This window comes from Euprymna scolopes, chromosome 35 (genome assembly GCF_053919585.1).
Source record: "Euprymna scolopes isolate OS-2025 chromosome 35, ASM5391958v1, whole genome shotgun sequence".
Lineage (NCBI taxonomy): Eukaryota > Metazoa > Mollusca > Cephalopoda > Sepiida > Sepiolidae > Euprymna > Euprymna scolopes.
In genome coordinates, this window is record NC_136516.1 from 47,737,740 (window position 1) to 47,751,234 (window position 13,495).

General features: G+C 32.0%; 1 protein-coding gene across 1 annotated transcript in view; it reads left to right on the forward strand.

Annotated features, from left to right (window-relative positions):
* LOC145259623 (furin-like protease kpc-1) overlaps positions 1 to 13,495 on the forward strand; it is a 473,157-nt gene that overhangs the window by 244,654 nt on the left and 215,008 nt on the right. The gene's annotated exons all lie outside the window — the stretch shown is intronic.

Here is a 13,495-nt window from a genome sequence, read left to right on the forward strand (position 1 = left end):
TGGGTTAGTAGATGTAGAAGAGTTGAGGTATCATGGTCAGTTGACAAGCGCAGACCAAATAAAACATGATTGGAAGTGATAAGGATAAGCTTGAGAAAAAGAGGGATAATAACCTGGCCAGAGATAGGTTAGTTTGAAAGTAAATTCTTAAAGGCTGTCCAATACATTTAAAAGCATTCAAAACTGACATTAACAGAGTACAATGATCTCGTTTTCTGGTGAGTTTCAATTACTCATGTGATTTCCATGTAAACCTTTGAATTTATCCAGCATAACTTGCATTTTATTAAGTTTTGTCCATATTGGAAAACTAAAGAATTCCTTAAAGATTTCTATAAAAAAATACTTTGTACTTTAACGTCAACAGAAGATCCGATGAAACGCATTTTCATATCTTTTGAAATGTTGACAAGAGATACGTTTCAACCCCTCCCCCCATCACCATCATTTGAATATTTACCGAGAAGAGGTTGGGGGGGGGGCGTTATGGTGCTTGATTTAGATTATTATCTGATTGTGTATGTTAATCAAAGTTGATGCACTCTGCTACTGATAGAACTGATGGGCTCGTAGCCAGCACTTTTTGCTAAACAAGTTGCCAAGAAAATAGCATGTGGAGATTATCTTAACTTTCTAGATTAAAGAGCAAAATTTAAGCTAGTGTGAATTTTAGACACTTGTAAATATTTTTTTTTTTTTTTTTTTTACAATGCATCAAATAAAATGTACTTTTAGTAACATTGTCTGACTACTATATTTTGGGGGCTTTGATAAGTAACAACATAAGGTGCTGCCAATTTTGGATTATCTCCCCTTTTGAGCACTCTCCAGATAACTATCAGCTGAATGAATTTTCATAAAAATACAAAAATGTTACATAGCTTCATTAGCTGAGCTTCTTAGTCATGCTTTCTGTAAATTACATCAATTACAGAAAAATAGTAAAACTAAACAAATCTGTTTAATATTGTTTGAAATGTTTAAGTTCATTTGAGGAACAAAAAGTAAAAATAATTATGCTTCAGTAGAGGTAAAAATTCACAAACTGTCTAAAGTTGTGCTAAGTGATTGATCTCTGGGGTAAATATTATATAGTGATGTTATTAATTCAACAAATAAAAATTCTCTCTCTCTCTCTCTCTCTCTCTCTCTCTCTCTCTCTCTCGAAAAGGAAGCGAAAAAGACGAGACGTTTTTCCCTCTTTTGCTTCATAGGTCTACTACTGCTGCTATCTAGGTTATTGAAAAATATGTTCATTTTAAGAATCTTGCAAGGTGGATAAATTATTTTTTTAAAAAATTAAAAAAAAAAAATCATCATTTAACATTTAATTTTCTTTTATGTTTAAACAGATTAAAGTGTATTAACGGAATATAAATACATTTTAAGTAGTTCATTTGGAAAATTATCATAAACTATCTAGAAAGGTTTTGCCGACTACATTTTTTTCTTATATTAACATTTTTTTCTTAGACATTTTTCAGCATTTTTTCCTTGACTGTAACGTTTAAAGCACATACAACTTTTAATTTTTATTTCTTTTTAAGAATGAACAAATGTTTATTATAATCTATATATATATATATATATATATATATATCTCCAAGGATTAGTGAATCGCTCGACAAAGTTTTCCTTTCTAGGGCAATTGCTCTTGACATATCAAAGGCCTTCGATAAGGTATGGCATAAAGGCCTACTTCACAAGATTTCCTGCTACGGTATAACTGGAAATGTTTTCTCAATTATTAAATCATTTCTCTCTGATAGGCTCATAAGAGTAGTGGTTGATGGGCAGAAATCAGAGGCCTTCAGTATTAATGCTGGGGTGCATCCTGGGCCCAACTCTTTTCCTGATCTACATCAATGATCTCCCAAAACACATACTTAAATCATTCGTCGATATCTATGCTGATGAAACGACCATCTATGGCAACACATCAAAGGCCGTAAATGACAAAGTTCTCTTTGATTCTCTCTCTTCTGATCTTGAGCGTGTGGTACAGTGGGGAAAGAGGTGGCTGGTTACTTATAATGCATCTAAAACCAAGCTCCTATCTTTACATCATCAACGCTCTGATTCCCATCTAGCATCAATTGAAATGGATGGCTCATCTTGGGGAGACTCCATGTTTTGACAAGCTTCTGGGTTTGACCTTTACTCCTGATCTGAAATGGAACACGTACATCAAGTCTGTTGTCAAGGTTGCTGGGAAAATGGTAGGATCCTTCTACTGCTCCAGAAGATATCTCACTACTGATGCAATTCTCTATCTGTATAAAAGCCAAGTACGTCCAAGGATGGAGTACTGCCACCACATCTGGGCAGGAGCTGCTAAAAATAGCCTATCTTGCCTTGACAGAGTAAAAAATAGACTTCGTAGCTTAGTGGGGGATGCCCTTTTCTCTTCCCTGCAACCTCTCTCTCTAAGAAGAGACGTTGCGAGCCTTTGTTTTATCGTTATTTCGAGGGCAAGTGCTCGTCCGAGCTCCAATCTCTGGTCGCCCCTCGCCAATCTTTCATGATAAACACTCGTCTAGCTGAAACCAATGTCAATAATTTTCCCCAGTCTTTATCTGTGCGTAAATCAAAGCGTAGATTCCATGAACAAAGCTTCTTTCTTAGAACTGCACGCCTGTAGAACTCTCTTCCGCTTGCCTGTTTCCCACCTGACTACAACTTAGATGTCTTCAAGTCCGACATAAACAAATTCCTGATGAACCGCCCCCTCCCCCTTAAGTAAGACACTTTATCAAATCTCCAATACTAACGATTACTACGACACCATCTCATTGATTACTGTATACGCAATAACCCTTATCCCCGAGTGGCTTCTGGGCATTAATAAGTGGTGACCTCCATGTAAAAAAAAAAAGAAGAAAAAAAAAGTCTTATGAAAATGCATTCAACTGCCAATAGCTTGAAAATACAAACTTTTTTTATAACTACTCTTGGGGGTATGTAATCAGCATATTTTTACATTTGCTAATAAAAGTACATTGTGTAATTGGTTTCTTTTTGTCTGATATGAGAAAAGTTAATTGGATTTATTCAAATTATTGATAAAGTGGTTAATATAACCTGGTACCCTATGTTAATTTTCAATAATACATCTTAACTACAAAATAATATAATATAACCTGGTACCCTATGCCTATTTCAATAATATATCTTAACTATAAAATAATATAACCTTGTACACTATGCTAATTTTCAATAATATATCTTAACTATAAAATTCTGTGCACCATCCACACCTCGTTGCTTGCTTAAATATTATCTTCAGTGATTCGGCAATGTCATCTTTTAAAAATAGGGATGGCAGGTGAATTTATATATGCGTATGGGTATGACTCAGCGGCTTAGGAATGAGGGTGGATAGTTGTATGTTTTGATTTTGATTCTAACTGATGGCACCCAAGTCATTTTTTTAGTTTGGATCTTCCTACTACATATTAGGTTCAATATAATTGTTGCATAGGGTGTTATTATTAGAAGTACCAAATACGGCACCAAATATTCGTATATATTATGTAATTCTTATTCGAAGAGGACTGATGTCATTTGTTGTTGTTCATATTTGTGAAAGTCTTAGAGTGATATCTAGAGACAGTCTTAGTGAGAGTTCATGTGTTGCGTGTTCATATGTCTTAAAATGTCTATGTTGTAAGAGATGGAGTCATTGGTGAGATATAGAGTATATATAAAGAGAGAGACAGTTCTGTATAAACGGGAGTGTTTCTATAAATATTGATACATATATTTCTTACCTATTTTTGAGATGATTTTCACAAAGTTCTTAGAACGTAAATGGACAATATCTTTTCTGTTGAATCACAACACGAAGACGCAGATACACAAAGATGATGACGTCCTTTATTTCATAACCGGTCCATGATTTCGCTTGACGAATTCAAAGTTTCTTTACATGGTTATTTCTAAAACCCTCTCACTTCTAGAGGGTGTCTTGATTCTAACGGAGAATCGGTCTGAACCTCTCTGCTTCTCTCTGACTCTTCTCCCAGACTGCATCTAAAAACTCTACCTATATTGAGAACTCTTCACGTCATCGCATGATTAAACATGTGCTCATAAAGCACGTTGGATGATATGCATCACGTTGCCAAACTTGACATGACCCCAAGTTCAGTAACCTATTTTTCAAATAACATTTTTACAAAATATGTTTACAATTTCAATTGACGATTAAATTCCTTAAAAAAACAAGTTTCATTATTACATTCCTTTTCCAAAAATAGATATGTAAGCTAAACAATTGCAATTCCTTATTTCAATAACATTCTGTATTTATTTTAACTTATGATTGGAATTTTCAGTTCCAAATCTAGCTTCGCAAGTTCGAATCCTTGACGATCCTATTTCATATTTACATTTAACTAATTCCCTATTTTTTTTTATTTATATGAAAAGAGGACAGCCCTTTTCATGTAACATAATAATTGATAGAGAATTGTCTGAAAAATATGTTGTCTGCATGAATAAAAATGTCAGATTGAAGCCTATCTTATGACCAGACAATGCCAGGTGGCCTGCTAGTAAGTGTGTGTGTGTGTGTATATATATATATATATATACACTTGTGCCCAATATTATTCATACCCCCCTTGAAAATCGAGTTTATTAGGTGTAACTTTGTAAGAATTTATTGTTTACGTCCATATTGATACATATTCTTAATAAACCTCTTCTGATCATTTTCGTCATTTTAAAATCTCGGGATACTTGTAATAAAAGAAATATACAGCTATTTATAAAATCTGCAATGTTCAAAAATAATCATACCCCCTTATTTTTTCAGTATTAATCGAGTTTCTGACTGTTTGTTTCCTGTTTGATTCTTATTTTGAATGCTTTTATACAACCTTTGATTAATTTCATTTCGTTTTTTGCATTTTTCAGAAATTAAAATGATATCAACTGAAAACCAATAAAAGAATAAAAATTATTAGAATGGGGAAGAAAAAAAGAGCTTAGTAATGATTTTAGGACTAAAATTGTGAATTCACATAAGGATGGTTTAGGTTACACACAACAAACAACTTGATTGGTAGAGAAAGGAAAAGGAAACTGTCTGCTAGAGCCATCAGGAATATTGTAAGAAGTGTTAATGCAAATTCAACCACCACTACTAAGGACATTTTAGAAAATCTGGAGTCTTCTGACATAAAAATATCAAGGCAAACATTGCAAAGGACTCTGCATGAAAATGGTCTGAAAGGAAGAAGACCAAGAAGGACTCCATTGCACACCGGAAAACACCTTGCAGCACATCTAAAGTTTGCTAGGACCCATGTGAATTCTCCAGAGTCCGTTTTCTCAAGTATTTTGTGGACTGACGAAACAAAAATTGAATTGTTTGGCCATATGGATGCTTCTTACGTTTGGAGGAAGAAAGGAGAAGCTTACAACCCAAAGAACACCATACCCACGGTGAAACATGGTGGTGGTAGCCTAATGTTTTGGGGCTCCTTTTCGGCTAGTGGTCCAGGTAGTTTGGTCAAGAAAGATGGAACCATGAAGAAGGAGCAATATTTGGAGATACTCCAGAAAAATATTAGACAGGATGCGGAGAAGCTCCATTTAGGACCAAACTGGGTCCTTCAACAGGATAATGATCCAAAACATACTGCCAAAATAGTCAAGAAATGGTTTGAGGATAATCAAATTAATGTTTTGGAATGGCCTAGCCAGAGTCCCGACCTGAACCCTATCGAAAACCTCTGGCACATATTGAAAACTGAGGTTAAAAAGCGGAAACCTAGAAATTTGAGGGATTTGGAGAACTACTGCATTGAAGAATGGTAAAAAATCAGTGTTGATGCTTGTAAAAACCTTGTTGATAAATATCCAAAACGGTTACAGACAGTTATTAAGAATAAAGGGCATGCTATTGACTATTAGTAAGAGAGGTATGAATAATTTTGAACTAGTGTCATTATTGTTTTTCTTTGTATAATGTTTCAAACTTGCATAATTTATTTATTTGTTGAGTTTAAATTAAATGCTTATGCTTGATTTATTGTTTGAAATCCCTTTAATATTGTCTACCTTCTGGTTTGAGCAATATTCTTATAGAAATCTCAAAGATCCGAGGGGTATGAATAATATCGGGTACAAGTGTGTGTATATATATATATATATATATATATATATATATATATATATAAGCATTAGAAGTTGATTTTTTTCTTTTTAGATAATTATTTTATCAACTTGCCTGAAAATAGATATGTAAAAGATGCTTAAAACCGTTTGAATTATGCAAATACCATCAGTAGTTTAAAAGTTATGAGAATTTTAAGTGCCAAAATTTAGGCGTTTCTGTGGACATTTTTCTTTAGAAAAAATAGGCTAAATTACAGACCTCAACATTTCAAGAAATTTGGTAATTTCGCCACCATTTATTTATTTTTCAAGCTATTCTCATGAAACTTGACAGTCTTATGTAAAATTGTGTGCTCTTTCTGATTATGCAGTCAAATCTGATGTATCTTTTTACCATAAGCCATGAATCGTAAATTCAGATGTACAAATTTCAATTTTTTTTAAACTGGCGCATGGTATCATATAGTGGATGTCTATTCATGAACAAAACTAAGTATTATACTGGTATTTAAATATAGCTTTATTGAGAGCAGACATTTTCCTGCCTCCCTACCAAAGGAGAGCTTAATCTGGGTGTAACCATTGAATGCCTAAAGAGCATTCATGGCCGGTATTTACTACTCTCTTCACAGAAAAAAAAAAAAAAAATTGAGTAGATATGAATTTATCTCAGGAATAAATCAAAGAAATTTTTTCATATAGATTTTGGATTTCTGTAAAAGATGGAAATTCCCATAATTGACCAAACCTTATGCATTTTGGGACCAATTTTCAATTTTGTAAATCTTCTATCTGGCCAAAAATATACCCCTATTTTTTTAGATGCAACTATAAATCATACTCTACATGAATCCTTGATGTAACTTCCACAATACCAGGATACCAGGAATCCTGGTAAGCAACAACTATATATTCACCAGTTGATGGTAATTTTCGTCATTTCTATTCTGTTTTACTGAAAGTTCAACTATGTAAACAAAGAAATAAAACGGTAATTTTTTTTACCTTGCTTCCACCTTAACATTTAAAATGATTACTTGTATGTTTTAGGGTATGCTGAAAACGAATATCGCATTTAAAATTTTCTGCAAATAAGTAGTTTTCCGGATATTAAGCAATGTCATTTCTTATGTTATCACTGGTAGCCATCTTGGTACGCAGAAACGTAACGCCAAGAAATTATGCGCAAACACATGTACCAAAATGACCACCAGCAATAATGCTTAATATCTGGAATGCTACTTATTTGCAGAAAATTTAAATGCGATATTCGTTTTCAGCATACCCGAAAACCTTATGATAGTCATTTTAAAGAAAAATGTTAAGGTGGAAACAAGGTAAAAATTTACAAAATACATCACAATGAAATTCTTTATCGAACCGCCTAATTATTATTTAGATATCTTCAGCTAAAAAACAAGAAATGCGTTTGTTTTACAGATTCGAAAAAATGGTCTTGACTTTGAGTCAAAAATAAATTCAAGTTTCACGATATACTTTATTAAATTGTTAAGTGAAAGTACAGAATAGTTAACAAAACACCCTTCCTTCCTCATGTTAAGAAAGGGTTTCTAAATATCATTATTTCAGCATGATAGCATAAGTTTTTATTTGTTTTTATTTTTTACTATTTTGTTTCTTTACCACTCAAAACAAAAGCATGTACTTAGTTTGTTTTTTGTTGTTTTTTAACGCTTTTATTGCATTTGTACTAAAAGCGTTAAAAACAATAAAATAGTATTTGAAAATCAAATTTGAAAAACCTGATAATTTTTATAAATTGACAAACTCAAAATAAAAAAAGGAAACTTTTTTCATTTTGAAAGCAGAAAAAAGTTTTCTATTTAGAAAATACAAACTTGTTAATACACTGACGATGGTTAGCGCATAGCAAGCCATTTCCTTTTAAGCAGATTTGAATTTCTATAAAAGATAACATCTTAAAGAAATTTCCGCACAATTAATAATTATCAAATATTTACATATTATACATGAAAATAATTCTGAAACTATTATTTATACGAAAATGGATGATATATACCGATTTATCTTATCAATTTTGAAATATTCTTTGTCAGATTTGCTCGGTCGTAATTTACCTTCCTGCGATCGTAAAAATAAAAATCAAAGTTCAGTAGAAATGGACTTCTCTGCTTATATAGCCTGTAAAATTTCAGCCATATCCAATCAAATTTGACCCTGCTAATGTATATCCAAACGTAACGTATGAAATGTAAACATTGAAAAAACAGTTTCCCTTTTTGCTGTCGTAATTCTTTACCGTTTTTTTTTCATTTTTAACTTGGAACATAAAAACATTGAACGCATAAAAGAAAAATAAATTAACATCATTAGAATGCTTATTCTATTCTCTTTTCATCAATGTAATTCTTTTAAAAATTGACCAACAAATAAAAAAGATATGACTTGTTGAAGCACATTAGGTATGTAATATTGCCGATGTCCACAAAAATACAGCATATGCTTGTAATGCTATATATATATACTAGCAAAAGAACCTGTCATTGACTGGGTTTAAAAACAGCCTACGGAAAATGGACTCTGATTTATGAAAGTATGATAGGTTATGAAAAGGAAGGGTTGTAAAGAGATAGCTTCGAATTTGGGGTTATCAAAACCAAAGCAAAATATGATGAAAGTAAAAATAAAATAGATAACTCCTATAATTTATTATACCATACCTGCTCACACTGAAATACTTATCACAATATTCTGTGGATCTATATTAAAAAAAACCTTGTTAAACTTTATGACATATTTCCAGTCTATGGAGGTCAGGTGCGAACGAACACCCCATAATTTTTTATACTATATTTCTTCAAACTGAAACATAATTATCAAAGTATACTTACGCAGATAGATATGAAAAGTCTTCATTAAAGTTTGTGCCTATTTCCATTCTATGGAGGCCAGGCGCGAACGCAGACTGCACAATTTTATTATACCATCCCCATAAGTTGAAACATACTTATCAAAGTATTCTCATGTACATCTATATCAAAAACATTTGTAAACGTTTTTTTTTTTTTTAAATTTTTAAATTTTTTATTTCCATACTTTGTGGACGAGGCGCGAATACAAACCCCACAATTTTAATGAACCACCTTTCTGCTAGATCAAACATACCCATTCCTGTGTCTCGATACATCTATCATTATATGTAATCAACTTTTTAAAATAGTCAACCATATAGGAGCCTATTCGTGACCACACACACATTCAGCTTTAAATGATATATATATATATATATATATATATATATATATTACATTTTTTTTTTTACATGAATGGGGGAGGTTACATTTGTGTATAAATTTAACATAAAATGATCACCATTTCCGGACCAAATGGCATTTCTAATGATGCGTCCTTAAAAACCGTTTGGTCTTGAAGTGGATGTTTATTACTGCTTAATAAACCGGAAGGGAGTGATCATTTTATGTTAAATTTATGTGTGAAATCGATTACTCACTCTAAAATATTATTTAAAAAATTTCTTTTCACCACCAACATTGTTTAGATTGTTTACATGCAATTGCTTACAAAAAAAAAGAAAAAAAAAAGAGGATTCTATTTTCATAAGAATTGTCATAGGGTGCAGGCTTCCATTAATACAAAGCTCTTCATTTGACTATTTCTGAGATGTCATAGATTGATGATTTTTAAAAATAACACAAATCTCACCTGTCTGTTTAAATATATGTATGTATACTTTTTTTTTTGTTTTTGTTTGCCTAAAACTTTCGACCGAGGCGACGGATTTTCATGAGATCAGTATCGTTTTGAAACTCGACCCTTCAGACGACAAATTCCAAAAAATTGGCTAAAAATATTAATTCCTTTACCCTCAACTAGGCACTTTTCTACAGGGAGGGGTCGCTTTTTTTCGAAAGTTATCCCCTCTTTTCGATTGACTAGCTTCAATTTAAACCTTCGCCACTTCCGGTTTGACGATGGACACAACGGCAAAGACGTCACGTTTTTTCACATTCTTTTTCCTTTTCGCTGAATGGATTTGAACCTGTCTGCTTACTACAACTTTTTTTTTTTTCTCAACACACACCTCCAAACACACTGGCAACGCAGCCAGACACCCAGGCTAGTTGCACATATAGCCTAGTAAATAAGCATGTCAATTAAAAGTTTATGAATTCGATTTCAGTTCAGAAAAATTAACATAGCAAACAAAATGAAAATAGTTTGCAACAAACAAAAATGATGTTATGTAAGTTATTTACAAAATTCTAACCATTGTTGAACTATTATTGACAAATACTTTGACTCTCATGTGTATTTTATTTTGATTGAAAAAAAAAAAAATTATAAGGAGAATTTAGTTTTTAACCGTTCAAGAAATATTTTTGAAAGATTTGTGACAGTTGTCATATCAAAATCTTTTCTTAAAAAAAAAATTTTTTTTTTCAAAACTACCCCCCCCTTTTTTTTTTCTTATTGATTCCAACATTGAAAGTGGAAGAAAATATTTTTCTCAGATGTGTTATTTTTTTATTAGAACATATTTTAGTCCAATATTTTATGTATATTTTTCTGACTTTATTACAAGATGCTAACTTATTCATTGTTCATGAATATCGGAATTCCAAGAATGTTTGTTCTTTAGATTTTTTTTTTTTTTTCATAAAAACGAAATTCTTCTGTTTAATTTTTTTTCAGCTTATGAATAATATACATCCAAACTATCTTATATATAAACTAAAGCTAATCCCAAAAGACCTATATATAAATCTGCTCAGTTAGTAATTTTTGGCATATTATTCTATTTAAAGGGGGAAAAAAATCTTTTTGATCAATTTCTTCCATTTCAATATTTAATCCTGATCATTAATTTTTTATACAATAGTCATAGATACAGGATGTTGGACGAGCTTTCATTCCCACAAATCTATTAGTACTGTATTCATATACACCAGGAAGACATTTTATAAGATACTTATTCCGGTAATACTATTATTTCATATTTTCATTTGATAATTGTAGATTAAATATACTATATTTTCATCTATTACATAAAGGGCAATTTTGTGTGTATGAATATCTGGCTAAAACTAAAAATTATGACGAGTTGGTATTTTCTTGATGGGTGTTGCTCTGGATGAATATCTGTAATTTATAAAAAAAATATTCATTCTTTAATCCTAATCTGGTAGACATTTCGTCAGCGAAAAGGGAAACCACTCTGATTTTTTATTTAAAATCAAGGAGTTACTTCCCTTATGACAATTCGAGGTGAGTATGTCCAAAAAGAGGCTGATCAAAAGAGGAGGTGGGAAAAGAGAGCGGGGGGGGGGGGAAGGAGTTGGATAGAGAGGTAAAGAGATAGAAATTTCTATGTTACTTTTTCTCCGGGCTACGTCGGGTAGCCCTACTAGTATGAAATAAGGTTGACTTTCTCCCTATACACATTTTCCTTGTGATAGGTTTCATTTCTATGCAACGATTGGTTAAAACCAATCGTTGCATTTGTTAATGTTTCTTGCTCGAATGACTGATAAAATTAACTACTAAAAAGGGTTGTCTTTTTTCTTTCTTGGCCTTCGGGTCAAGACCCCCCCCCCTCCTTTACAATTTTTCACTTCTCCATTTCATCCCATCTAGAGGGCATCCCCACTTAGAGACTGTGCCGCAGGAGCTAAGGATCCTTTACAAACCGAAGTGGAATGGGCGGTCTAGGAGGGTTCTACTGACCACTTTTGTATTTTTTCTTCCTTCGCCCTCCACACTAATTATTGTACCATTTTATCTTTGTTTTTAAACGTAAATTAAACAATTGGGTTCTAAGTAGGACGTCCCGCAGTACGAAAGGGTGAACGCGGTATTATGGTGAAAGAAGATACTAGCTAAGAGAACCTTTTGTTTAGTTCTGAAGTGACAAAGATGACCGATGACCCCCATTTTCTCCCCTTTTGAATTGGCCTTATGCCGAAGTTTTTTGTTCAGTTTGAACTTACATTGTAATTTTAGCTTGAATAAAGAATTTAATATCTCATTGCACTTTTTTGGTCTCGATTAATAGAGAAATCCTTCATGACTGATTTTTTTTTTTTTTTTACTAACCAGTGTGCCTCTTTTTTGAGGGAGCTGGTCCCCCCCCCTCCATTAAAAAACGACTTTGTGTCTAACTCTGCCCTCGTGGGGAGGCAAGTGAACAAAAAAAACCCCCTCTTTTTTGTCTTAATTCATATACAAAATATAAACTAACCAAGTTTCATTAATTAGGCAAAAACCAATTAAAAATGTAAAATTATATCCTCATTATTTTAGATCTTAAATTGCAATGTTATTTATTACTAGGATTGTGATATGCTTTTCATTCTTTTGACTCTCGGGTATATATCCGACACAGTAAGACACACTTAATCAACCGATAACCACATCCGTCTATATAAAAACATAAGATATTAACGGATATGTACTAAAGAGTCAAAACAATGAAAAGAATATACTGTTATCACATCCCTATTTCTTACCTACAATGCAAGTATTTCAATTAAATGTTTTTACTTCAGTAAAAACGTTCAATTTTGGTTTGTTATTCCTGATTGTTATTCGATAATCAACTATTTCAGCAAAACTAACATTGCATGTTTTTAAAAGACATTTTTTAATGAACTTCATCAGATATTTCATATATTGTTTTCAGTGATGTTCATTTTTTAAATCTGTAGTGTGAGTGTATTTGCACTAACAAATTGTCAAATCGGCTTCTTATCCATTATTTTATGAAATAAAAATCCAACTAAATAATGTATTTACAAAATATTTCATTCTTGAATTAAATACACTAGAATGCGTGCCAGTTCTTGGAGAATAATTCAGTTATTTTAATCAATTTGTGAAATTCAATTTTTATAGCTGTACATTTCTTTTCATTTATTAAAAAAATTGAGATTTATAATTTCCATTAAATGATTATAGAAATAGACATTGGAACAATATTACCGTAACTACCGAAACTATGTTGGGAAGAGACTGTGTTTTATACTTGTAATAGAATTCAGAGAATCTAACTTAATTGTTGTCAAATAGAAATCGGAATTATTTCGATTTTCAAGTGGAAGGTTGTGCCCATATAATGTCTCTGACAAACCGCAATAAAATTTCACAAAAAATCACATATTTGAATAATAAAAAAAAGGGGGGGGGGCTTCTATTGTCTTTGTCATTTTTTTTTTTTTTTTGCATAAATTAAATTAAACTAAATGTAACCCACATTGTGACTCCTTACACCTAGCAGATGTGTTACACAATTAATAATGATCAGTTAATTAGATTCGGAGTGAATCATGTACATACAAATACAATGTATGGGATAATCACGTTGATACAC